Source organism: Lepidochelys kempii, chromosome 1 (genome assembly GCF_965140285.1).
Source record: "Lepidochelys kempii isolate rLepKem1 chromosome 1, rLepKem1.hap1, whole genome shotgun sequence".
Lineage (NCBI taxonomy): Eukaryota > Metazoa > Chordata > Testudines > Cheloniidae > Lepidochelys > Lepidochelys kempii.
In genome coordinates this window covers 312,567,972-312,594,793 of record NC_136380.1, presented here as the reverse complement: position 1 = coordinate 312,594,793, position 26,822 = coordinate 312,567,972, and positions in this window count along the sequence as shown.

Here is a 26,822-nt window from a genome sequence, read left to right as displayed (position 1 = left end):
ACATCCTCACAGATGCAGGGACTAATTTCCTGGCAAGAACTATGAAAAACCTTTGGGAAGCTCATGGGGTAAATCACTTGGTTGCCACTCCTTACCATCATCAAACAAATGGCATGGTGGAGAAGTTTAATGGAACTTTGGGGGCCATGATACGTAAATTCGTAAATGAGCACTCCAATGATTGGGACCTAGTATTGCAGCAGTTGCTCTTTGCCTACAGAGCTGTACCACATCCCAGTTTAGGGTTTTCCCCATTTGAACTTGTATATGGCCGTGAGGTTAAGGGGCCATTGCAGTTGGTGAAGCAGCAATGGGAGGGATTTACACCTTCTCCAGGAACTAACATTCTGGACTTTGTAACCAACCTACAAAACACCCTCCGAACCTCTTTAGCCCTTGCTAGAGAAAACTTACAGAATGCTCAAAAAGAGCAAAAAGCCTGGTATGATAAACATGCCAGAGAGCGTTCCTTCAAAGTAGGAGACCAGGTCATGGTCTTAAAGGCGCTCCAGGCCCATAAAATGGAAGCATCGTGGGAAGGGCCATTCGTGGTCCAGGAGCGCCTGGGAGCTGTTAATTATCTCATAGCATTCCCCACCTCCAACCGAAAGCCTAAGGTGTACCATATTAATTCTCTAAAGCCCTTTTATTCCAGAGAATTAAAGGTTTGTCAGTTTACAGCCCAGGGAGGAGACGACGCTGAGTGGCCTGAAGGTGTTTACTACGAAGGGAAATGTGCTGGTGGTGTGGAAGAGGTGAACCTCTCCATGACCCTTGGGCGTATGCAGCGACAGCAGATCCAGGAGCTGTGCACTAGCTACGCGCCAACGTTCTCAGCCACCCCAGGACTGACTGAACGGGCATACCACTCCATTGACACAGGTAATGCTCACCCAATTAGGGTCCAACCTTACCGGGTGTCTCCTCAAGCTAAAACTGCTATAGAACGGGAGATCCAGGATATGTTACAGATGGGTGTAATCCGCCCCTCTGAAAGTGCATGGGCATCTCCAGTGGTTCTAGTTCCCAAACCAGATGGGGAAATACGTTTTTGCGTGGACTACCGTAAGCTAAATGCTGTAACTCGCCCAGACAACTATCCCATGCCACGCACAGATGAACTATTAGAGAAACTGGGACGGGCCCAGTTCATCTCTACCTTGGACTTAACCAAGGGGTACTGGCAGGTACCGCTAGATGAATCTGCCAAGGAAAGGTCAGCCTTCATCACACATCTCGGGCTGTATGAATTTAATGTACTCCCTTTCGGGCTGCGAAATGCACCCGACACTTTCCAAAGACTTGTAGATGGTCTCCTAGCGGGATTAGGAGAATATGCAGTCGCCTACCTTGACGATGTGGCCATATTTTCGGATTCCTGGGCAGACCACCTGGAACATCTACAAAAAGTCCTTGAGCGCATAAGGGAGGCAGGACTAACTGTTAAGGCTAAGAAGTGTCAAATAGGCCTAAACAGAGTGACTTACCTTGGACACCAGGTGGGTCAAGGAACTATCAGCCCCCTACAGGCCAAAGTGGATGCTATCCAAAAGTGGCCTGTCCCAAAGTCAAAGAAACAGGTTCAATCCTTCTTAGGCTTGGCCGGTTATTACAGACGATTTGTACCACACTACAGCCAAATCGCTGCCCCACTGACAGACCTAACCAAAAAGAAACAGCCAAATGCTGTTCAGTGGACCGGAAAGTGTCAGAAGGCCTTTAACAAGCTTAAAGCGACACTCATGTCTGACCCTGTACTAAGGGCCCCAGACTTTGACAAACCGTTCCTAGTAACCACAGATGCATCCGAGCGTGGTGTGGGAGCAGTTTTAATGCAGAAAGGACCTGATCAAGAATTCCACCCTGTAGTGTTTCTCAGCAAAAAACTGTCTGAGAGGGAAAGCAACTGGTCAGTCACTGAAAAAGAATGTTATGCCATTGTCTACGCTCTGGAAAAGCTACGCCCATATGTGTGGGGATGGCGTTTCCACCTGCAAACCGACCATGCTGCACTAAAGTGGCTTCACACCGTCAAAGAAACTAACAAAAAACTTCTTCAGTGGAGTTTAGCTCTCCAAGATTTTGATTTCGACATCCAACACATCTCAGGAGCTTCTAACAAAGTGGCTGATGCACTCTCCCGTGAAAGTTTCCCAGAATCAACTGGTTAAAATCGTCCTTGAGATGTGGAAAATATTGTTAGTCTTTATGTACTTGGTAGTATATTTAGAGATGCATGTGTCTTATTAACTCTGTTTTCCTAGAGCTCCAGGAAGAAATCCCAGCCAGTGTTTCACCCTAGCTGAGATTTGGGGGGCGTGTCATAAATATAAAGGGAAGGGTAAACCCCTTTGAAATCCCTCCTGGCCAGGGGAAAGCTCCTCTCACCTGTAAAGGGTTAAGAAGCTAAAGGTAACCTCGCTGGCACCTGACCAAAATGACCAATGAGGAGACAAGATACTTTCAAAAGCTGGGAGGAGGGAGAGAAACAAAGGGTCTGTGTCTGTCTGTAGTCGTCTTGGCCAGGGACAGAACAGGAATGGAGTCTTAGAACTTTTAGTAAGTAATCTAGCTAGGTATGTGTTAGATTATGATTTCTTTAAATGGCTGAGAAAAGAATTGTGCTGAATAGAATAACTATTTCTGTCTGTGTATCTTTTTTGTAACTTAAGGTTTTGCCTAGAGGGGTTCTCTATGTTTTTGAATCTAATTACCCTGTAAGATATCTACCATCCTGATTTTACAGGGGGGATTTCTTTATTTCTATTTACTTCTATTTTTTATTAAAAGTCTTCTTGTAAAACACTGAATGCTTTTTCATTGTTCTCAGATCCAAGGGTTTGGGTCTGTGGTCACCTATGCAAATTGGTGAGGCTTTTTATCCAACATTTCCCAGGAAAGGGGGGGTGCAAGTGTTGGGAGGATTGTTCATTGTTCTTAAGATCCAAGGGTCTGGGTCTGTAGTCACCTAGGCAAATTGGTGAGGCTTTTTACCAAACCTTGTCCAGGAAGTGGGGTGCAAGGTTTTGGGAAGTATTTTGGGGGGAAGGACGCGTCCAAACAGCTCTTCCCCAGTAACCAGTATTAGTTTGGTGGTGGTAGCGGCCAGTCCAAGGATAACGGGGGTAATATTTTGTACCTTGGGGAAGTTTTGACCTAAGCTGGTAAAGAGAAGCTTAGGAGGTTTTTCATGCAGGTCCCCACATCTGTACCCTAGAGTTCAGTGTGGGGGAGGAACCGTGACAATCACCAGTTACATTCAATAGGAACACACATGCAAACACGCACAAGTTTTTTAAATATGTTGTCTTTCAATTTTATTGTATGTGTTCTTGCTCTTATATCATGAGAGGGTAATTCTTGGAATGGCTGATCTACCTTATCTATACCATTAATTGTATACTCCTCTATCTCAGTGGTGCAAGTAGATTTTAACTCTTACCAGTAAGGCAACTATGGGAGGGACACAAAGGGGGGCACAAGCTAAAGGGTGGGCATGTGGCTGTGATGGGTTTGGTCACAGAGAGCCCCTTGGGATTGTCACATGATGTGCTGAGACTACCTCTGAGCCCATTTTCTCTGCCAGTTTGGGCCTCCAGAATCCTGCGTTGTTGAGCCAGACATGCAAGCCTGTTGTAACACAGACCCAGGGTCTGAACCATGTCCCCAAAGCTGCAGACTTAACTGAAAACAGCTTAAGAAGTGCTCCTGTCTCCAGCACCCAGATACCCAGCTCCCAATGGGATCCAAACCCCAAATAAATCAATTTTACACTATATAAAATGTATACAGTATAAACTCATAAATTGTCCGCCCTCTACAACACTGATTGAGAAATATGCACAGCTGTTTGCTTCCCCAGCTATTAATCACTTACTCTGATTTAATTAACAAAAATGATTTTATTAAGTATAAAAAGTAGGATTTAAGTGATTCCAAGCAATAACAGACAGAACAAAGTAAATCACCAAGTAAAATAAAGCAAAAACATGAAAGTCTAAGCCTAATACATTAAGAAACTGAATACAGGTAAATCTCACCTTCAGAGATGTTCCAATAAGCTTCTTTTACAGACTAGACTCCTTCTTAGTCTGGGCCGAATCCTTTCCCCTGGTACAGTTCTTGTTAGTTCCAGCTCAGGTGGTAATTAAGGGATTTCTCATGACTGAAGCTCCCTTTGTTCTGTTTCACCCCCTTTTATAGTTTTGGCCCAAGGCGGGAATCCTTTGTCTCTCTGGGTTCCCATCCCTCCTTGTAAATGGAAAAGCACCAGGTTTAAGATGGATTTCAGTATCAGGTGACATGGTCACATGTCACTGTAAGACCTCATTCTTCATTACCCACAGGCTGGTGCCCAAGTCCACAAGAAGGCTTGCACGTAAATAAACCATCTACAGCCAATTGTGCTAGTCAATGGGAGCCATCAAGATTCTAAACCACCATTATGGTGCACACATTGCATAATTACAATAGGACCTCAGAGTTAACTTTATATTTCTAGTTTTAGGTACATGATACATACATACAAATAGGATAAACACACTCAGTAGATTATAAGCTTTATAATGATACCTTACAAGAGACCTTTTGCATAAAGCATATGCCAGTTACATTATATTCACATTCCAAGCATATTTTCATAAAGCATATGGAGTGTAACATCACAACAAAGGGGGGCACCAGCTAAAGGATGGGCACATGACCTCCCCACATGACCCTCCGCACATGACCCCGCCCCACCCCCAGACCGGGGCCCAGGCATTCTCCCCATCACCTCCCCATCCCATGTTACCGGGAGGGGGGGACAGGGGCTCTGTCCTCCCTCTGCACCAGCTTCCTCTTGCATTTGCCTGCTTTTCCTGGCAGCCAGGCCACGGAGCCACTCCCAGATGCTGCCTGGTGCAGCTCAGCAGCTGCCTGGGAGAGTGCCTGGCTCTCCCAGGCAACCGCTGTGCTGCACTGGGCAGCATCCCAGGCAGTGTGGCTGGAAGAGGAGAGAGACTGGCCTGCTGGCTCTGACTCTGCCCCTTCCTCTCCCCACCCAAGCCAGCAGGGGCACTTGAACCTGTGGAGGGTCACTTGACCGTTTGTGCCCCTCCCACCAGTTGCCTTTAGCACCCCCTCACAAAAAATATTCCATGACAAGAGCTCTGTGTGTATACAAATTTATACCTGCAGATGCAGATATCCACAAATAGAAATCGGTATCCACTGAACATTGCAGGGCTGTCCCGGGAACCTCAGTGGTGAAAGGAGCAGAACATGGGGCCTCCAGGTGGCCCCACACCAGCAGCTCCGCCAGCATGACTGTACCATCCCCAGCCCCACTCCCAGCCTGTCCTCCAGCGGAGCTTTACAGACCCCAGACAGGAGACGCAACAGGGTGGAAGGGCTGTGGGTGGGGCTGGGAACGATACAGCCCCGCTGGAGGCAGTACAGCCATGCTGGAGGAGCTGCTGGCATGGGGCTGCCCGGCAGCATACAACATACAGCATACAGCATACAGCATACCAGCAATAAATGTCTTAATGGTATGGTGTACCTGACTGTTCCGGCTTACTTGCACCACTGTCTATCATGTCCCCTGTGACTTAACAGACCTGATCTTTCCAGTCTTTCTTCATACTGAACTCTTTCCATTCCTCTAACTTTTTCACCTGTATCTGAACACCCTTTATGATTGATCTTATATAGTGTAAGGAATAATATTCCCTTATGTTTCTGGGCATGACAGCCACAAAAGGTATGTCTAAAGTTGGAGCTGGTATGATTTCCAGGAGGAGAAATATTCATACTATCTGTCATCATGCTTAAAATAGAATGTAGCCAGGGGAGCATGAGCTGTGGGAGGAACTAGCTGCCCTGAGTGTGTACCCATCGAAGACCCTAGGTACATACTCGAGGTAGCTAGCCTATCCTGCCACTCGCACCACAGGACTATGCTCTATTTTTAGCATGCTAGCTTCATGATAGCTAGAATGAGTATGTCCCCTCAAACGGGAATCACACCAGGTCCAAGTTTGGGCATACCACGATAGAGAGAGATTAAGAAGAAATGTATCCCACATATCATAGAATCATAGAATATCAGGGTTGGAAGGGACCCCTGAAGGTCATCTAGTCCAACCCCCTGCTCGAAGCAGGACCAATTCCCAGTTAAATCATCCCAGCCAGGGCTTTGTCAAGCCTGACCTTAAAAACCTCTAAGGAAGGAGATTCTACCACCTCCCTAGGTAACGCATTCCAGTGTTTCACCACCCTCTTAGTGAAAAAGTTTTTCCTAATATCCAATCTAAACCTCCCCCACTGCAACTCGAGACCATTACTCCTCGTTCTGTCATCTGCTACCATTGAGAACAGTCTAGAGCCATCCTCTTTGGAACGCCCTTTCAGGTAGTTGAAAGCAGCTATCAAATCCCCCCTCATTCTTCTCTTCTGCAGATTAAACAATCCCAGTTCCCTCAGCCTCTCCTCATAAGTCATGTGTTCCAGACCCCTAATCATTTTTGTTGCCCTTCGCTGGACTCTCTCCAATTTATCCACATCCTTCTTGTAGTGTGGGGCCCAAAACTGGACACAGTACTCCAGATGAGGCCTCACCAATGTCGAATAGGGGGGAACGATCACGTCCCTCGATCTGCTCGCTATGCCCCTACTTATACATCCCAAAATGCCATTGGCATTCTTGGCAACAAGGGCACACTGCTGACTCATATCCAGCTTCTCGTCCACTGTCACCCCTAGGTCCTTTTCCACAGAACTGCTGCCTAGCCATTCGGTCCCTAGTCTGTAGCGGTGCATTGGATTCTTCCATCCTAAGTGCAGGACCCTGCACTTATCCTTATTGAACCTCATCAGATTTCTTTTGGCCCAATCCTCCAATTTGTCTAGGTCCCTCTGTATCCTATCCCTCCCCTCCAGCGTATCTACCACTCCTCCCAGTTTAGTATCATCCGCAAATTTGCTGAGAGTGCAATCCACACCATCCTCCAGATCATTTATGAAGATATTGAGGTCAGAATATGTAGGGATAAAGTGAGACAGGCTAAAAGTCAAGTAGAGTTGGACCTTGCAAAGGGAATTAAAACCAATAGTAAAAGGTTCTATAGTCATATAAATAGGAAGAAAACAAAGAAAGAAGAAGTGGGACCGCTAAAAACTGAGGATGGAGTGGAGGTCAAGGATAATCTAGGCATGGCCCAATATCTAAACAAATACTTTGCCTCAGTCTTTAATAAGACTAAAGAGGATCTTAGGGATAATGGTAGCATGATAAATGGGAATGAGGATATGGAGGTAGACATCACCATATCTGAGGTAGAAGCGAAACTCAAACAGCTTAATGGGGCTAAATCGGGGGGCCCAGATAATCTTCATCCAAGAATATTAAAAGAATTGGCACAAGAAATTGCAAGCCCATTAGCAAGAATTTTTAATGAATCTGTAAATTCAGGGGTTGTACCATATGATTGGAGAATTGCTAACATAGTTCCTATTTTTAAGAAAGGGAAAAAAAGTGATCCAAGTAATTATAGGCCTGTTAGTTTGACATCTGTAGTATGCAAGGTCTTGGAAAAAATTTTGAAGGAGAAGGTAGTTAAGGACATTGAAGTCAATGGTAAATGGGACAAAATACAACATGGTTTTACAAAAGGTAGATCGTGCCAAACCAACCTGATTTCCTTCTTTGAGAGAGTAACAGATTTTTTAGATAAAGGAAACGCAGTGGATCTAATTTATTTAGATTTTAGTAAGGCGTTTGATACTGTGCCACATGGGGAATTATTAGTTAAATTGGATAAGATGGGCATCAATAGGAAAATTGAAAGGTGGATAGGGAATTGGTTAAAGGGGAGACTACAACGGGTCCTACTGAAAGGTGAACTGTCAAGTTGGAGGGAGGTTACCAGTGGAGTTCCTCAAGGATCAGTTTTGGGACCAATCTTATTTAATCTTTTTATTACTGACCTGGGCACAAAAAGTGGGAGTGTGCTAATAAAGTTTGCAGATGATACAAAGCTGGGAGGTATTGCTAATTTAGAGAAGGACAGGGATACCCTACAGGAGGATCTGGATGACCTTGTAAACTGGAGTAATAGGAATAGGATGAAATTTAATAGTGAGAAGTGTAAGGTCATGCATTTAGGGATTAATAACAAGAATTTTAGTTATAAGCTAGGGACGCATCAACTAGAAGTAACGGAGGAGGAAAAGGACCTTGGAGTATTGGTTGATCATAGGTTGACTATGAGCTGCCAATGTGATATGGCTGTGAAAAAAGCTAATGTCGTCTTGGGATGCATCAGGAGAGGTATTTCCAGTAGGGATAAGGAGGTTTTAGTACCGTTATATAAGGCACTGGTGAGACCTCACCTGGAATACTGTGTGCAGTTCTGGTCTCCCTTGTTTAAGAAGGATGAATTCAAACTGGAACAGGTACAGAGAAGGGCTACTAGGATGATCCGAGGAATGGAAAACTTGTCTTATGAAAGGAGACTCAGGGAGCTTGGCTTGTTTAGCCTAACTAAAAGAAGGTTGAGGGGAGATATGATTGCTCTCTATAAATATATCAGAGGGATAAATACCAGAGAGGGAGAGGAATTATTTAAACTCAATACCAATGTGGACACAAGAACAAATGGATATAAACTGGCCACTAGGAAATTTAGATTAGAAATTAGACGAAGGTTTCTAACCATCAGAGGAGTGAAGTTTTGGAATAGCCTTCCGAGGGAAGTAGTGGGGGCAAAAGATCTATCTTGCTTTAAGATTAAACTCGATAAGTTTATGGAGGAGATGGTATGATGGGATAACATGGTTTTGGTAATTAAATATTCATGGTAAATAGGCCCAATGGCCTGTGATGGGTTTTTAGATGGGGTAAGATCCAAGTTACCCGGGAAAGAATTTTCTGTAGTATCTGGCTGATGAATCTTGCCCATATGCTCAGGGTTTAGCTGATCGCCATATTTGGGGTCGGGAAGGAATTTTCCTCCAGGGCAGATTGGAAGGCCCTGGAGGTTTTTCGCCTTCCTCTGTAGCATGGGGCACGGGTCACTTGCTGGAGGATTCTCTGCTCCTTGAGGTCTTCAAACTACAATTTGAGGACTTCAATAGCACAGATATAGGTGTGAGGTCTTTTTTAGGAGTGGTGGGTGAAATTCTGTGGCCTGCATTGTGCAGGAGGTCAGACTAGATGATCATAATGGTCCCTTCTGACCTAAATATCTATGAATCTATGAATCTATGAATATTGAACAAAACCGGCCCCAGGACCGACCCTTGGGGCACTCCACTTGACACCGGCTGCCAACTAGACATGGAGCCATTGATCACTACCCGTTGAGCCCGACAATCTAGCCAGCTTTCTACCCACCTTATAGTGCATTCATCCAGCCCATACTTCCTTAACTTGCTGACAAGAATACTGTGGGAGACCGTGTCAAAAGCTTTGCTAAAGTCAAGAAACAATACATCCACTGCTTTCCCTTCATCCACAGAACCAGTAATCTCATCATAAAAGGCGATTAGATTAGTCAGGCATGACCTTCCCTTGGTGAATCCATATGTCCACTAGAGGATTTCTTGGGCCTTCCCTTATGCATCTGGGACTGGCCACATGCACTGCTTAGCAAAGCTTCTCTTTTAATGGATGCTTCTGCTATTTTCAGAATATTTCTATGTTCCTGCTAATATTTACAATAAAACCCATTACTGGAAACTAACCAAAGGAAAAATCAGCTTCCCTACTCAGCTTCTACTCTTGCGATTTCCTCAGGGAAACCTTTCAGTACATATGCAAACGCCTCCTTCCAATTAACCCATTATCTCTACTCACTCTCTCTGCTTTAGGGGTGATCTCTTGCTTGGCTGACTCTGGCACATCTAAGCCCTTCAGCAAGCTCTTCTCCACTGCTATTTCTGAGCCTCAATTGTAACCCTTCTGTATCTATAGCCAGCAGGATGTGATGACTCTGTCTTTTAATATTTTTGTGACACCTCGGTGGCACTCATCCTAAACTGTAGACCCTTTAGCAGAGCATAATGAGATTATCACAAGTACAGTGGCTTCAGTAAGATGCACAAATATTTCTGCATTATCAGCCAATAACAGCATCACTAAATTATGTCACCCTGTGACCACTAGTACCTAGTAGGCATATGCTGATTCCATTCTTTCTGTAGTAAAATAAGGATTTTGTCAGATACTAAAATCAAGTCAAGGATTGAGACAATATGTATACTGCAAAATTTACCTCCCCCTAAAAATTTCACTGAATAGTAATGAAATACAGTTACATCAATGTAAGTAGTAATTAGGCATCCAACCCTGCAGAGCTCACACTGAATTCCAATTGAATTCATTGGCAGCTCCATGCATGGCAGCTTTTACAAAATTGTGCCCTGGATGCAGATACAGTGAATATATATAAAAGCTTCCCATAATGAAGTCGATGGGAGAGATCTGCAGCTGGCATAAATTGGCAGAACTGCAGTGAAGTCGGTGGAGTTCTGCTGATTCACATCACCCGAGGATCTGGCCCTGCTTGCTCTGAAGTCTGAGTAGGGGGACTTCCATGAATAAATACTCTAACACATAAGGATTTTATGTACAGTACGACTTTAGCTATATTTAACTATCATTTAAGTGTATGAACTATTACTATATTTATGATAGTCTGATATCTGTATATTTTGGGGATCACTACCTGAGCAATTCCAAATACTTTCAAAAAGGCTGGATTTGTGCACAAGTCAAAGTCTGAGTCAGGCATTCATCACAGCCCTAGCACTTACACTTTTGGTGCTCTGTATGCTGGGGATCAATTTCCTGAGAAATTGGTCTCTGAAAATCACAGACCTTAAAGGTGTTTCAAGCTGGGAACCTAAAATTGTTATATAGGCTTATGATCACCAGCCTCTATCACCCATAACAGTCATTCCTTGAGAGCTTTGTTCTTCCTAACTTTAAAAGTCCCTTAACAGCACCAGTGCTGTCATGGACAAGTAATACCAAATATGTCCTTATGTGCTCATAGAAGCAGGAAGCTGGCAGCAGAAAGGAGGCTGCAGAGAGTAGTCTGATGTCACTCCCTCTCTACTGCCAATTTCCTGTCTTTATAAACCCAGCCCAGCTCATTCCTCCTCAGCTGGGCTCCCTCATTATTCAGTCAGAGGATTACTTAGGCCAACTGATTCTCCTCAGCTGTAGCCTGTCTGGTTAGCCTACATTAACCCCTTCAGGGCAAAGGTAGCATGAACATGCCATCACATACCTTCCCCATCAAGACTGCAACCCCCCAAGGGTAAGCATGCCTCCTGCTTTGGAGTTGCTGGAGCTAGGGAACCCTCGACTCCACATTTCAGCTCAGGGACTCTCTAATCAACAGCCAAAGTCTGGTCCATTCTGCCTTTTCCCTTAGCTTTTCCTAACTGTCTTCTGCTTCCCCTCTGGGGTTGCCAGCCACAAATCTCCCTTTCCCTAGGAAATAACTGTAGGCTACTTTGGCTCCATAGCTCACAAACACACCTCCCTTCTCCCAGGGATACCAAGGAGATGATGCTGGCCGAGGGAGTCTGGGGTCTGCTGCAACTATGGGGCCTACTTCTGTTCACGTATCTGGGCAGAGTTCCTCTGGACTGTGTCCACTGGCTCCCTTGATAGCTTTGAGGAGCAGTAGATGCTGTCTGGAGTTCTCTACTTGGTGTCCCCATCAGGCTCCCTACTTTTGACCCTTTGACCCTCACACCTGTCTTTGCTTTTTCTTCTATTGTCCCCCATATTTATTTGAGTCCTAGGCTCAGTGACTCCTCCCCATAGGCTGGGGGAGGAGCTTTGAGCCATGGGCAGGCTTGCGCCTGTCAACCTCCCAGAATCCAACAGGCCCAGGGAGTGACTGCAACCTACTTCCCAGCAGCCTTCTTGTTACTGCTAATTTACTGTCTTTATAAACCCAGCCCACCTTGTTCCTTCCGCATTATTCAGTCAGAGGATTACTTAAGCCACCTGATCCCCTCAGCTGTGACCTAAAAGTAGCAATTCTTCAACAAAAAAACTTCAAAAACAGACCCAATGAGAGACTGCTGAATTGGAATTAATTTGCAAACTGGACACCATTAACTTAGGCTTGAATAAAGACTGGGAGTGGATGTGTCATTACACAAAGTAAAACTATTTCCCCATGTTTATTCCCCCTTTGCCTCCCACAGTTCTTCACACGTTCTTGTCAACTGCTGGAAATGGCCCACCTTGATTATCACTACAAAAGGTTTTTTTTCTCTCCTGCTGGTAATAGCTCACCTTACCTGATCACTCTCATTACAGTGTGTATGGTAACACGCATTGTTTCATGTTCTCTGTGGACATAAAATCTCCCCACTGTATTTTCCAATGCATGCATCCGATGAAGTGAGCTGTAGCTCACGAAAGCTTATGCTCAGATAAATTTGTTAGTCTCTAAGGTGCCACAAGTACTCCTTTTCTTTTTGCATATACAGACTAACACGGCTGCTACTTGGAAACAATATCATCTGATACTCTTGCAATATCATGATGAAATCATTGCCATGTAGGATACTTTTCTGGCTTTCTGCAAGTGTATTTTATGACCAAATGGTTCTCTAGCTTCTAAAGGTGGATAATTTGGTGAGCAAATAAAATGGGTAATATTATATGATTTTCCAACTAGTCACCAGGAGTTAGTTATTAAGGGTCTGATTCTGCAAGTTCATAAATGGAACCCATAGGATGTTTGCAGGAATGTTATATGGATAGTTGACCTATTTTGTCTTATTAGTCATTATAAACCCAACCTGCACTTTTTCAGCTTTGAAAAGACATGACATTTCATTATTTTTCTGATACAATTCTTTAAAACTACATATTTTATTTTCCTAATTCTTGGTAATATCTCACAGAAAGGGCATCTAAAAATAGGTGTTCTGAAGTGAAATAACAGCTATTTGCTTGATTGGTTAAGCAATGTTCCAGGAGGAAAGCATTGGAAATATCACTTTAAAAGTAAAAAAGAAAGCTAAATGTATTGCTAACTTTATGCAAAGTCATGTACTGTTTTCTGGTTGTATAACTTTTTATGCATATTATATGGGAACCATAAAAATTAATTCATTTCCTCCTTAAAGATGATAGAATTTGGAATTTGCCATGATTTCTTTCATCTTTTTTACATAATTTGTTGTAGCAGCTGTCAGATTGCAGCAATTGTGAAAGAAAACAGTGGGGAAAGGAGGAAGTAGAGATCTTATGTGATACATTTATTCTGCATGTGGACAGTAACGCTCTTAATGACATTTTCCAAACGGGAGTGAGATATAAAGATCTGAGAAATTACAATTCCCCAGTTAATTCCAACACATAAAGCAAATGTTTATGTTCACATTTTTTCATGTTATTTTTTTCTATAAAGAACTCTGGAAATCTGCTGCCCAGTTCAATTTAGCATTAAGTTAAACAAGTCCATCTTTAGCTTTTTTGTTTGTTTTAATGATGCACTAACTCAGCTGCCATTTTTCTTTCCATCAGAGCAGATTTTAGCTACCTAAAGAGGTTTATTTTTCTTTAGTAATCAGCATTGCAGTAGGTGAAATTCACCTCTATGCAGAGAGCCAGCACACAGCCCATACACCACTTAAACTCTCAAAATGGGATTTAGGACTTGATGCCACACCCAGTGAAGTAAATCTGTTACTTTTAATGGTTTCAGATCAGGCCCCAGAGGAAATTTAAGTGGTGAACGCTTCTTGTGGTGGACCTCTCCTTGCACAAAAGTGACTTTCACTCTGTATTATCCCACTATATATTGTGCCCTATTATGTCTTAAGATTCTACTATATTCTTCACCATTGAAGTTTCTGCTAGACAATAGTTCTATGGCATTGCATTTTTGATATCTATATTTTAAAATATCTAATAGAGGAACAAAACTATGCATACACAATATATTAATTAGATATATTGACATTTTGACTTGCCTTCACAAATTGCTGTTGATGAAAAAAGCATATACAGGCTACTGTATCCTAATCAGACAGCATACATTCCCCTGCTCTGTGCTTCAGTGAACCACGGTGTGCTTGTTTTGCTGCAAAATTGACAACTCACAACTCCCCCACTTTGTTAGTGGTAATATAATTGCATAGGAGAGCTAAAAAATCAAGGTGACTTCCACTCTGAATGCAAAATATGTAATTTTAAACTCCTCAGCCATTATGCTTTGTATCATTATATTCAGCAGAACTCCTGTAATAGAATGGGTTGTGTTCATGAAAGCTAATGGACTTGATGTTTTCACTAGATCCTTTTTTTAAAATCTTCTTGACAAAATGCAATTTGTCAAAAGTTTGGGAGAAGGAGAAGGTTAGGGATTTAATATAATTTTCAAATTTCAAGCTGTTTGCCTGGGTGTTTTCAAAATCAAAAGAAAGCTGTTCATAAATATTAGAGCTGGTTGAAAAACAACCAATGGAACAATTTTCCACTGAGAAATGCAGTTTTGTAAAAATCAAGGCATTTTGCCAGAACATGTCCATTTTGATGAAATTTTTGATGGGAAAACGTCTAAACAAAACACTTTGACTTTCTTGTTTTGATAATATCAAAACATTTTGTTTCAATAATGTAAAAATGTTATAGATGTGTATATATATGTACATTATATTCATATGTAAATAACGTTAATATTATTTTGGATTTATGTATTTAATATTATATATAATATTTTAACATGGAATAATATAGTCAAAACCAAAACAATTTACTCCATCAAAACAAAACATATTGACATTACTGGAATAAAATGATTCAACATAATCAAAATGAAACATTTTGATAGTCCCAAATCAATTATTTTCATTTCACAGAAATTTGCAGGGAGGGGAGGGATTGGTCTGATTCAAAATTATTTTTTCCCCAAAACGTCAGAATTTACCATGGAACAGAAATTCTGGTGTCTGACAAACTCTAATAAATGTCATTGTGCATTAAATTTGATTATCTTTGGATAAATAGTATTTGATTTCTGAACCCTACAAACATTTTTTCCTCAAGAATTTTAGTATCCCTAAATGTGATAATGAATTATATCACCTGTCATGAATAACCCAAAGCCCATTATTTAAAAATTATCCTTCTCCCACAATTGAGTGGAGCTACTGCCTACACTTCCCCCAGGCAAACCCTTCAAGTGTACCTCATTTTGAAGGATATCACTCATTTTAGTCCCAAAGCTCACTACATTCCACCCAAGGATAGTGTCCCCTCACTTTCATCACTGAGAAGGATTTGCTTCCAAGATAAAGATTCAGGCCAGGTGTACACATAGAGTGTTTTGGGGCACAGCTGTGCCACTGCAACGCATCTGGTAAAGATGCTCTAGGGCAGGAGAGATCTCTCCTGTCAGCATAATAAAACCACCTCCACAAACGGCAGAAGCTATGTCGATGGGAGAAGCTCTCCCACCAATATAGCGCTGTGCACATGAGTGCTTATTTCGGTGTAATGTATATCGCTCAAGGAGGTGGTTTATTCACACCCCTGAGTGACAGAAATTATGCCAGCATAAGCTGTAGTGTAGACATAGCCTCATACAGCCACAATCTGACTCCCATTTTCCCTCTCCTCTGGGAGGAGGAACTTATACCTAGCAGGGTCCCCTGCTGCCTGGTGCAGTTGATGGATCAACACCCAAGGCTCCTCCCACTCCCCACTCCTATCCACCTGCACACAATGAGGAGTAATGGCTCTGAGAAGCTTTCCCTTCCCCAGCAATGCTATCTATCTTTCATGAGAATATTAGACAGGCCACAAGCTGGCCCTTTGGCTCTTTGTCACACATTGTATTGCACATTTGGGCATTGACAAGTTGAGAGATAACCTCTAGGCCTTGGGGAGGATAGTTTTAATAATCTAAGGTCAGTACTAAGTTTCCTTTTTGTTATGAGGTTTGTTATATTTGTTTTGGGAATGGGAGAATGAGTGAGGTTGGATGAGGTGTTTGGATAGAAATTTATTATTCTTATATGACACAGTTTACTTGGAGGCATAATATGAATTCTGTATCCATTTCTTTATTCCTGGCTTTTTCTTTCAAATATTATACTGTGTATAAATGACAATTCTATTTTATTTTTAAAACTTCTTGAGGCCCTGAACCACAAATGCATTTAATTTATATTAAAACCAGTTACTTGAATGAAAAAAATAAGCACTTTTAAAAGTACTTGAATCTCGTCTTTACAAAGAAATCCTGATCCCCTTGATGCTTTAGCAAATGTATGATTCATTGATTGGAATCTTTCAATTTTCAAAATAGTTTCCTTGACAAAATGATTTGTCAGCAAACCACAGAGCTGCGTGTATTTCCCTACATGTTTCTTTTCAATTATATCAAGATTTTTAGGGTGTTTATCCACTGGTCACAAACTACCTTCCAATATATAATCCAAGTATAATTTTTCAGAACAGTGATATTTCCATAATGTTCATGCAGTTATAGAGCTATAAAAAGATTACGGCTTCGTATACCATCACTTAATTTGACATTTAACAGTCATTATCATGTAAGGAGTTTGGCAAAGAGCTAGGAACCAGATTATGTATTAGAGCTGGGTGAACATTGCAGAAATAACCACCTGTGAATATTCTCCCATATAAAAAATGTTATGTGTTTTACCCATATTTGTATCTCTGTTTTGTTTGCTTTCTAGAAACAGTTTAGCAAACACTATCATTAGCAGGAAAGTTCATGAAAATAGCAAAATTTAAGCTAATATTAGTGGAAAGAAAAATATGAACTTTTAATGCAAGTTTTCACATCAGAAACCTTATGAGGAATAAGTGTTACAATTCTCAAATCAGGGAACAGAAACATCACAAAGTGACCTCTGTCTCTACTCTAAAGTAACCAATATAACTTGAATTCTGGATCTCCAATTAAATGGAACCCAGGCAGTAGGAGAATTTCTGTGTCCTGATGTTGCAGCTGGGAAAACTGAATGAAAAAGAAGGGAGACTACCATCTAACCCCTAAAAAAGAGCGGCCTGCCCTTTGCCCTTTGAAAAAGCATAGAGAAAGAAGTACATTTTTGGCCACCATCTGCAGTGAACGAAAAGGATAGCAGGCCTCCAGATATCACCCCCCTAAAAGGCCTATCACCAAAAGTAGTAAGGGGAAGAAGGGGAAAAAATGTCTTTTACTTTTCCACATCTTCCTCTAAGAAGACAGAAAAGTGGGATGGAGACCTTAAATGAACACTTAAGAAATTAAAAATATGTTTGGTTCACGATAATTTCAAAAAATACTTTGAGGCCACCACGTCCACGTCTATTATCTTCAGTAACATGCACAAATCCCAGTCTTGCCCCCAGGCCAAAGATGAGGTTTCCAGGGATACACAACTCAGCTTCAACTGAAAAGATTTGCTACTCATTTTCTGAGCTATTATCTCTGAAAATATAAAATACCAAGGATGCCCTGCACCTCCACACTGACTCCTGCTGCTCCCATCTTCATCCTGCTCCTGAAAGTATGGTTCCTGCAGAAGTCATGTTACTAAGAACTGACTTCACTGGAAGACCAATAGGGTGAAAGGATTTAAATCATTAAGGGGGATAGGGTCAGAATTAATTTATTCCCTAAAGTTCCATGTGCTTTCAGGATCAGGGGGATCAGGATCAAGTTGCAGTGGGGGAGGTTTAGGTTGGATATTAGGAAAAACTTTTTCACTAGGAGGGTGGTGAAACACTGGAATGCGTTACCTAGGGAGGTGGTAGAATCTCCTTCCTTAGAAGTTTTTAAGGTCAGGCTTGACAAAGCCCTGGCTGGGATGATTTAATTGGGGATTGGTCCTGCTTTGAGCAGGGGGTTGGACTAGATGACCTCCTGAGGTCCCTTCCAACCCTGATATTCTATGATTCTATGATTCCATGGAGCTGCTTCTTTGGTAGGGCTGGAGAAGTGGAGAAGTTTACCAGGAAAGTGACACTCCACGTTCCTTCCTTCTAGATACACAGAGTTGACATCCCTGCAGTGATGAAAGGTTTGATAGGCCCAATGTTTTCCTGTTGCAACTCTGGAATATTAATTGCTACTTTAAGAGAAAAAAAAGAGAATAGTTTGGAATTCCTCCTTACAATGGTGTCTCTTTGCAGTACTAATATTAGTATATTCTACATGTATTTGAAAGGTGTGAACGTGGGGGTGGGGGGGAAAGAATAATTAATAGTGTAAAAATAAGAGTAATCAGATTAAGTTAAGATGAGAAAAATTTGAGCTGAATGTCAGGGAAACTTCTTGAGAGTGAGATCAATTATACAGTACCCCATTACTTTAAATGCCACTTTAAATCTTAGGAAAGTTGTGATCGCTATAGCCCAGGGGGAATGTAAAATTAAACTGGACCAAAACATTAGAATACTTCTATCCTGTGTTCCTCCCTTCTGCATCTTTTAGGGGTTAACCTTTAGTTTTCAACATTTTTCGTGTTAAAAATGGTCACTTTTCTCACGGGAATAGCTATCCACTAGGAACTGTACTGAGACTCCCAACCATTTGACATAGGTTTGTTGAAGGCTTACTATCTCTTTGAGTAAGAGGCAGGCTTCTGATGAACTTCTGCTCAGTGAGCTGTGCCACACTTCGAGCTTTTTGTCAACTTTAGGCAGGCCACACAATTAAACATGAGCTTGGCTGACTGACAAGACATCTGGCATCCCAGAAATGGCAACAGTTTCCATTTGATGTAAGAGGGACACAGCTAAGCCATTGTGCATTTCTAAACAGGCCATATGGAGCCCCTGTTTTTAAACAGGGTGCCAAGCATTTTTGTGTGTGGCTTCATATAAGTCCAGTCTGGGGTCACTTCTATTCCCACCTCTCTTCTGTGTTTATTGTAAATCACCCATTACGTTTGTGTTTATGAGTGTCCTTCCCTTTTCTGGGAACAGGAATTTTAAATTGTGATGAGGCTATTGAATCCTTGTTATAAATATAACATGGATAGAATTTTCTGATGAATTATAGCACTAAGTACTCTTGTGCTAAATAAAAGAAGACCTCCATACACAGGTGATAGCCAGAGCCCAGCAAGGAAGTTTTAAAAAAAGTTTAAATATCAACTATGAGGACACAGAGCTGTATACATCTGACAGTTTTATCTAGATAGGACTAGAGGTGATGTGACTGTGCACACAATACTGTAATAACCCGAAGCAATACATGTTCCCAGTAGAACTCCCACACACATCTTGTAGTTTGATCCCATACTAGTCACGCTTCATGAGCATACATATAGCTTTATAATAATCCTTCCCTGCAGCAACATTTGAATCATCAACAGAAATGTCTTGGCAAAGAATACAATATATACTTACTGATATTTTTTATATAGCAGATCAAGAAGAAACATGTATATTTCATATAGGAATGGTCTAAAAAGAGGATCAAACTCTTGAAAATCCTAAGAGAGTACCTTAGCACTGACACTGCATTGCTGGATTCACTGATGGGTTAGAGACTTTCCCCTACCAGTAACACAAAGGAAAGAGTAAAGAGCAAGACTAGTGACTTTCTGTCTTATTTGGATTCCTGTATGCTGGGTCAGACTCCAGTGTTTTACTTCATCAGTGACTGAGGATCCACTTACATGCCCCATATCATTTCCAATTGTTCTCACAGGCTTGGGAGCATTGGGCGAGGTGTGACTTTTTGGAAACCTTGCAAACTAATTCTGGTTTGAAAACAAATTCAAGTACATGCACTTTTTCTTCTGTCTGCAATTTAGACCCTTGTTTTATTTCGAGGGAGATTGATCTTTAAAAACAGGTTTTCAGCTAAAGTAAAGTGACTAGGGAAAGAAGAATTCTACCTCATCTCCCAAAAGCTAAGTTGGCGTAATATGGTACCCTAAAAAACTGTATCTGCTTGGTCTTCCCCCTCCCCCACCAATTCATGTTCCTCTCTCCACCAGTTCTGTTTCATATTATTTCTTTACTCTCCCTGCTATCTGTTCTATTTTCCCCTTCCTTCCCCAGTGGATTTTTTTTTGTCCCTGCTTCATAGGCTAAGTGATAGACAAAAGTTACAGTTTGGTTGTAATTTTCAGAGCTACCATGTGAAAGAAATTAAGCAGAATAAGTTTCTCCATCCCCAAAAGTAAAGCACTGTAAACTTGTAATGGTCAAAATGTTCATGAAAAATGAGCAAGTCTATACATATTGTGAGCAAGTTAATCTTATGATAAACTTAAATTTGAGGCATGGAACCACTGAGCCAGAGGGGGTCAATGTTCAGGGACAAAGCTGGGTCCACTGGAGGATCAAGCCTTGTCATAAGTTTGCTGAACAATATTGCAGTTTCACCCTTGCCTGGTTTCTCAGTCAAGGATGTTGTGCAGAGATCTCTCTGCCTGGCTAGGGGTTAAAGCAAGGGAGTACACTTTGGCTGGTGCTGCTAAAAGGATAGGGAGAGCTCCACTCCTCCTCTCTCATGATTGGTGAAATCAATAGTGTTACGCTAGCAGAGAATTTGGCCCAGTATCTCTAGGATTACACTACATTTATGTGCAGGGAATGTGGGAAAGTAGGAGGGGCCATTTTTTTCTTTCAATGGAAATGACTTGAATGATGTGGGAAAGCATAGCAAATTTATAAGTGAGCTGTGCATGGTTATAATTAGTTGACCTACACCATCACATTCAGAGGTTTGCTGGAGATATATATCCATGGTACAAACACTGATCCAAACTTATCTGGACTCATTCAGAAGTGTTTGGTATAGAAATAAGAACGAAATGATGATGTCCAAAAAGTGGCAAAACTATTTAATGAAATAACTAAATCCAACTTTTTCTAACAGTATAATATGTTACTTCAGGTCCATTTTAAATTCTGAGTGTCTGTTTCAACTGGTTGTTATTTTAGCAGAGTCATTTTGTCCATCATAATTTGCAATCCCTACTAATTTAAATTAAGAAAAAGGAAATCTCATACCACTACATTGCTTTACTTTCATTCCTTACAGTCATATTTAATACTAGTTAAATAAATTAGCAGTGAGGACCTGTCAAAGAGGTTAAGGACCCTGTCAGTGCTCCCTGCTGGTGCATATCAAGGGCCTAGAAAATACTTTCTCATTGCCTCTTTCTAAAAACAACTCCTGGCAAGAAAAGGGGTGTGCTGTCCTCTCAAAGACTGATCCTGCTGCGAGATGGTCTCTACCGTCTCCTCCAAAGGGCTGCTCCTGCCACCCCTGGAAGGAATGGCCCCAACAAAATTATCAAGGTAGAGGTTTGATCTCTCTAAATATAGTTTCTTTAGATATTTGTTGGGCACCCCTCATCATAGAATTGGACCACCATGCACAGGAATTATGGTTTGACAGAGAATATCCATAAAGACTTGATAGTGAAGACTCAGCAGAGAGGAAAGTTCACTGTGTCTTGGAGATTCTAACAATCTAAGGGGATTTTTTTAGGTTTTCCTAATAAATATATGGGTTGCGGGCATGTAAGTGCAATACATTAATCTCACACAAATGTAGACATAAAAATGGGGTCATGAGTAACAGGGAAGAAAATTAGCTGGTTGTATTTGCAAGAATATTGACAAATGATTCTTCGCTATGTTTTCTCAGTTCAAATATTGGATAATATATACTACTGTCATAAGGCACACCCTTCTGGCACAGTGTCTTGTGGCAGGCTGTGGTATGCCTTAGTTTCTCCTTTCAGAGTCTCCAATCACATCAGGTTCTCTTGACACAATAATATCCTCTTTGGGGCTGGTTTATTATAGAGCATTGTGCAAATGGTCCAGAACATTATGCCCAACATACACAGTTCATTATTCACCCCAGTGCAAACAGTCATCAAGATTAGCCTATGTCTTGTCCTACAACGCCCCACATATCACACAAGGGCACCTTCAATGATGGCTGGACTCTCTGGCAAGTCCTCACCTGTCCTTGTACCAGGACAACCACCCCAGCCCTTCCAGCTGCAGTGTAACCATACTCTTCCCAGTGGGGACCGCTCCGCACAGCCTCTCTGTTGGGAGATCATCTTTACCAGAAGAACATCCCTTGTTCTGCCTGGGTCCAGCTCTCCAGTCCTGGAAGCATCAGTGGGTAAGCTCCTCCGCTATTCTCCTGCATTCAGCCTCTCCAGCTCTAGCCACTGGCTTGGGGTCAACAGCCAGAAAACCCTTTTCGCTCTTCATCTGGCTTCAGTTTTCTCCCATGTTCCAAACAGTCTCTGGCAGCTCTTACCCGCCCCTGTCTCACTGGAACTACCCCTCACCAGGTCTCTTCCTGTCCATAGGTCTTTCCCTAATCCTTTATAGCCCCCAATGCTGCCCTGCTCTCTGAACTGTCCAAATGGCAGCACCTACTCTAGCACAGGGGAGCTGGACCTGCTTCATTTACAGGCCCCAGCCACCTTGTGACAATTACATATATTCATAGCCAGTAATAGCTACTCTGTTGAACTTCTCAGTAAAATACAAAGGCTGGGAAATACTGTATAAGAATGTCATTTACTTACTGATGTTTTTAAAAATGAAGAAATCCTTTTGATGTATTTGACCCAATATCTGTTATGACTTTATCGTTACTGATGTGGACCTCCAGGTAGTATACACCACAGGATTAAACATTCCATTTTTGAACTTTATTATTAATAATTTTAGGATATTCCTAATTCTGTTCTAGTCAGGTTCGAGCACTGCACCATGACTGTGATGTTTGAGTGCGGTCCACTGGTGCATTAAGAAACATGACTTGCATCTGGCATGTGTGGTTCTTTTCTCCAATCATCTCTATAAGAGGGAAATTGCATGTGTGCTTCTAAATATATCGTTGTTTATTGACACTGTGCTGTGTGTTTTATTATCAGCTCAAAGAAGTATGCTGTGCACTTTTAACAGAAAGTATGGAGGTTCATGGTGGATCTCAGATACTGTGGGAACTATATCCGTATGTCTTGGACTGGCCTCCGAGAAAGCTCTGATTCCCACACTCTTCCTTCCATTGTGTCGGAGGAGTGGAGTTGTCCATGGCAGACCTCACCTTGGGTGTTCTAAATTCTCTTCCCAGTGCAGAGCCTAAGTTAATGGTCTATGCTCAGGGGATGTCTGCAAGGGGCAGAGAGAGAGAATTCTCCTCCATCACATCGCAGAGTGGCAGCAGCGCCACTCCATGGACTCTTATGTATCTGCGGTGTCCTTTTCCAGCAGGGCATTAAGCCAACTGGTACATCTGTACAATTACATTGCCATCAGCTATGCTTCCAGCCTGCCCCTTACCCTGGCATCTCTGCTGTGCAGTAGGGCCAGGAGCGCAGCTCTATAACATGTGGTGCATAGGGTTGTACATGCTTTGTGTGAGCTCCTGTCTCGTAGAATCACTGTCCTGCAGAATCCCATCAGTTCTGCTGCTTTTAGATTCTCTTACTACCTCTCCTTGTTTTGGAGGATTGAGTTCTTAACAGCTAAAGGCTATTCACCACCGTACCTTCTTACACAGAGCAGCTGGCCTTCAAACCGGATAAAGCTAGGGCAGAGACTAACCGCACAAACATGCTTCTCTGATAGACTGCTACTGATATTCCTGCTATTGATGACACAACTCCATGTCCTGACCCTACTGTCCAATTAGCAATTCTGAAGATAACTATTCCTCTTGTATCTTTGTTCCTGATGGGAAGATGAAGCTCGGATCAGAACATTCTTATTTACTCAAAGAAGAAAAATAGTTCAGTCTTGACAGGCAGCTTGTTGGCTGTGTTTAGCAGGAGGGAAGCCTACATTTATTCAGCGCTGTCTTCATTACTGCAGTCAGTGGAAATTATAGTTGGCTGCAGAGGACAGGAGGAGAATTGGTCCAGCCAAGTAAAGAAATTAAAGATGGAAAAACGAAAAAATGATAATATTACATTATGATTTTATGAGCAGATTAACCATCTCAAAAACAGCACAGAAAATAGTGATGGTGCTAAAAAGAAACAAAAAAATATACAGAACAAGGTCATGTTTGACACAGCAGCTCCCAGTTTTGGGGCAGGGACTTTTGCAGAAACACGGAAGTCTTATTCTGAACTACATGTTTTTATTATTCTGCAGATGTTCTATTTTCCCTTGTGTTAACATTCTTGCATACTGCCTGGCACTCCATTATAAACGGCATTTACAAAACAGATCCCACTTTCAGACAAGCTAAAATGCCTGAAGCACTGAACTCCATTTGGTAGATACACAATAAAATGTTTTAATTTTTAACCTGAAGCAGCTAAACCCAAAGTTGAAAATGCCATTGGGATCAATCTATTGTTGAAAAGTACTTTTCAGATAGATCCATTTAAGAAAAGTCATGTCACATAAACACAAGGATTTCTGATATAATAGTAATAATAATAATAATAATAATAATATTAAATCATAAAGCTATCTTCCAATTTTCTTATAGGTCTGGGAAAAAAGACACTTCAGAGTTAAGGTTGAAACGCTGTTAAAATTCCATAATATTACATATCCATGTTAAGTTAATTTGGATGTGTCCTTGGCTTTCACAGACACAGATGTCTACAAGGATACATGGATGATATATAGTAAGGAGACAGCACTGAGGGACTAAGGTGGATAATAAGATTTTTTTAAGGCAGTATTCATGTAGTTAACTGTCTATACACAAATGCAAGGAGTTTGGGCAATAAATAAGCTAGATGAGCTACCAGTAGTGATTGCTTCAAGCTGTAAAATTCAGATCCTGACCTCCAATGCATAAAGTATAGAAGTGCTCGGATACGGATTTCATCACTAGCAGCAGATGATACTAAATGACAGGTGGCCTGAACTAGTGATCACAAATGAAGCTTGATGGGAAGGCTTATCTGAAATGTTACAGTGTGAGGTCTGATCTATATAGAAGAGACAGAGGGAAGATGAACGGGAAAACTTAATTTCAGGTAGGTTTGCTGGGTACTCATGCAGGCTTTTGCAAGAATGTCACAGTTTCAGTGAGCAAATCCCTCTTGATGCAAAACTACTGCTGTTTTGCAAAACAAATATTTCAGGCATGCCCAATACGTATGTTAGCTCCTGGTTATATACCACTTAACTGCTAGCTAAATGAATCACCTCTCTCTATGCAACTGATTTAGAATCTCCTTCCTCCCAGCCCTCTGTGGGATAGGCCATCCCAGAGTGCATTGACCTGCATGTTGCTACTGTCATTGTCCTGTGTCCATGTCTTCCAAGCACACTATACCAGTTGAGGCACTGTAGGATAACTGTTTAGCTTTTCCCAGTATGTATTGAGGCAAGTGTGGTTAGACAGTGTGGTAGGTGCAGAGCCACAAATATGACTGGAACTGCAGAAGAGTTGCTGTGAGGACATGCACCTGCAAGCAGTTAACAGTACCTCTCACTGGTTATAAAATCACACCTGAGGCACGTAGGGTGGACAGGGTATAGAGGGGGCTAATAATAAAATTTTACATCTTTATAGTGCTTTTATTCCTTTCCATTTTTCAGATGAAACACCTGAGACACAGGTTAAAAGACATGTTTAATGATATAAAGCAAGTTGGTGTTAGAGTTAAAACTGAGATATCTGTCTAATGATTCCGAGGCCCACACCTATGATGATTCTCTGAATGACTATATGAAGTATGATGATAAATAAATAAATGACTAGCAACATACTAAGCTGAAAGATGTTCAGTAGGATATCATAGGAGCCTGTGAAGGATTAAGATTCTCATTGAGTTCTGTGTGCTTTGGGTAAGGCCTTCTGTTAGGTGTCTGAATCTGAATCCTTCCTGCATCATCAAATGTCGCTTAGGACATGAACAAGGCTTAGCCATTCCTATCCTGAGCCACTCTTTGCATGTCCTCTTTGCTGTTAAGTCCCAGAGGTTTTCCCTGTCAGTACTATTCAGTGGAGGAATTTTTTCAGTTGGCCCCTTTTACATGGTCCTCCAGCAGCCCAATGGCAGGTATGCTTTTATTTAATGTTGTAATTAATTATTTGGATACAAATTAAACAGGAATGGGATAAATGCTCAGATGATACAAAGTTCAGAAGTATTGCCAATATCAATGAGGACAGAGAAACTATAAAAAGGGGCCTGTGTGTAGCCATCCCATGACTGACCCAGTCCTAGGGGCCTCATTTTAATGATGTATCAATGAGTGGTGTTTATGCCAGCAGTGTGCATCTCATCTCGGGGACCCCTGTTTTGTAGATGGGAAAATAAGAAACAAAGAGGTTAGGTGACTTGCCCACCATTACATAAGAAGTCTGTGGCAGAGCAGGGAATTAAACGTGGGTAGCCCCTGGTTTAAGCTGGTGCCCCAACCACTTGCCCAGTCTTCCTCCCTGCAAAAGGTCTTACAGACATAATTTAAATAAGAGCTGGAAGGAACCAGCTGACATTCACTCAGCCTTTAAAAATGCCAGCTAATGTCTCTGAGAAAAAATAAACTGCATTGCAAATTTTCAGTGGGGACGAAATACTGTACCTGAAAACCAGTAGAGCATAAAAAGACATTAGGGTGATAGTGGACAGCAAAATGGAAATAATCATGCAATCCAATATAATGAAAAAAGAAGCCAATGTAATTTGTGGCTGCATACGCAGATACAAAAGGTTCCTTGTTCAATGTTTAAAGAAAATGGCCTTCTATGATTCTTTACCATTGTCATAGAATCACAGAATATCGGGGTTGGAAGGGACCTCAGGAAGTCATCTAGTCCAACCCGCTGCTCAAAGCAGGACCAATCCCCAAATAAATCATCCCAGCCAGGGCT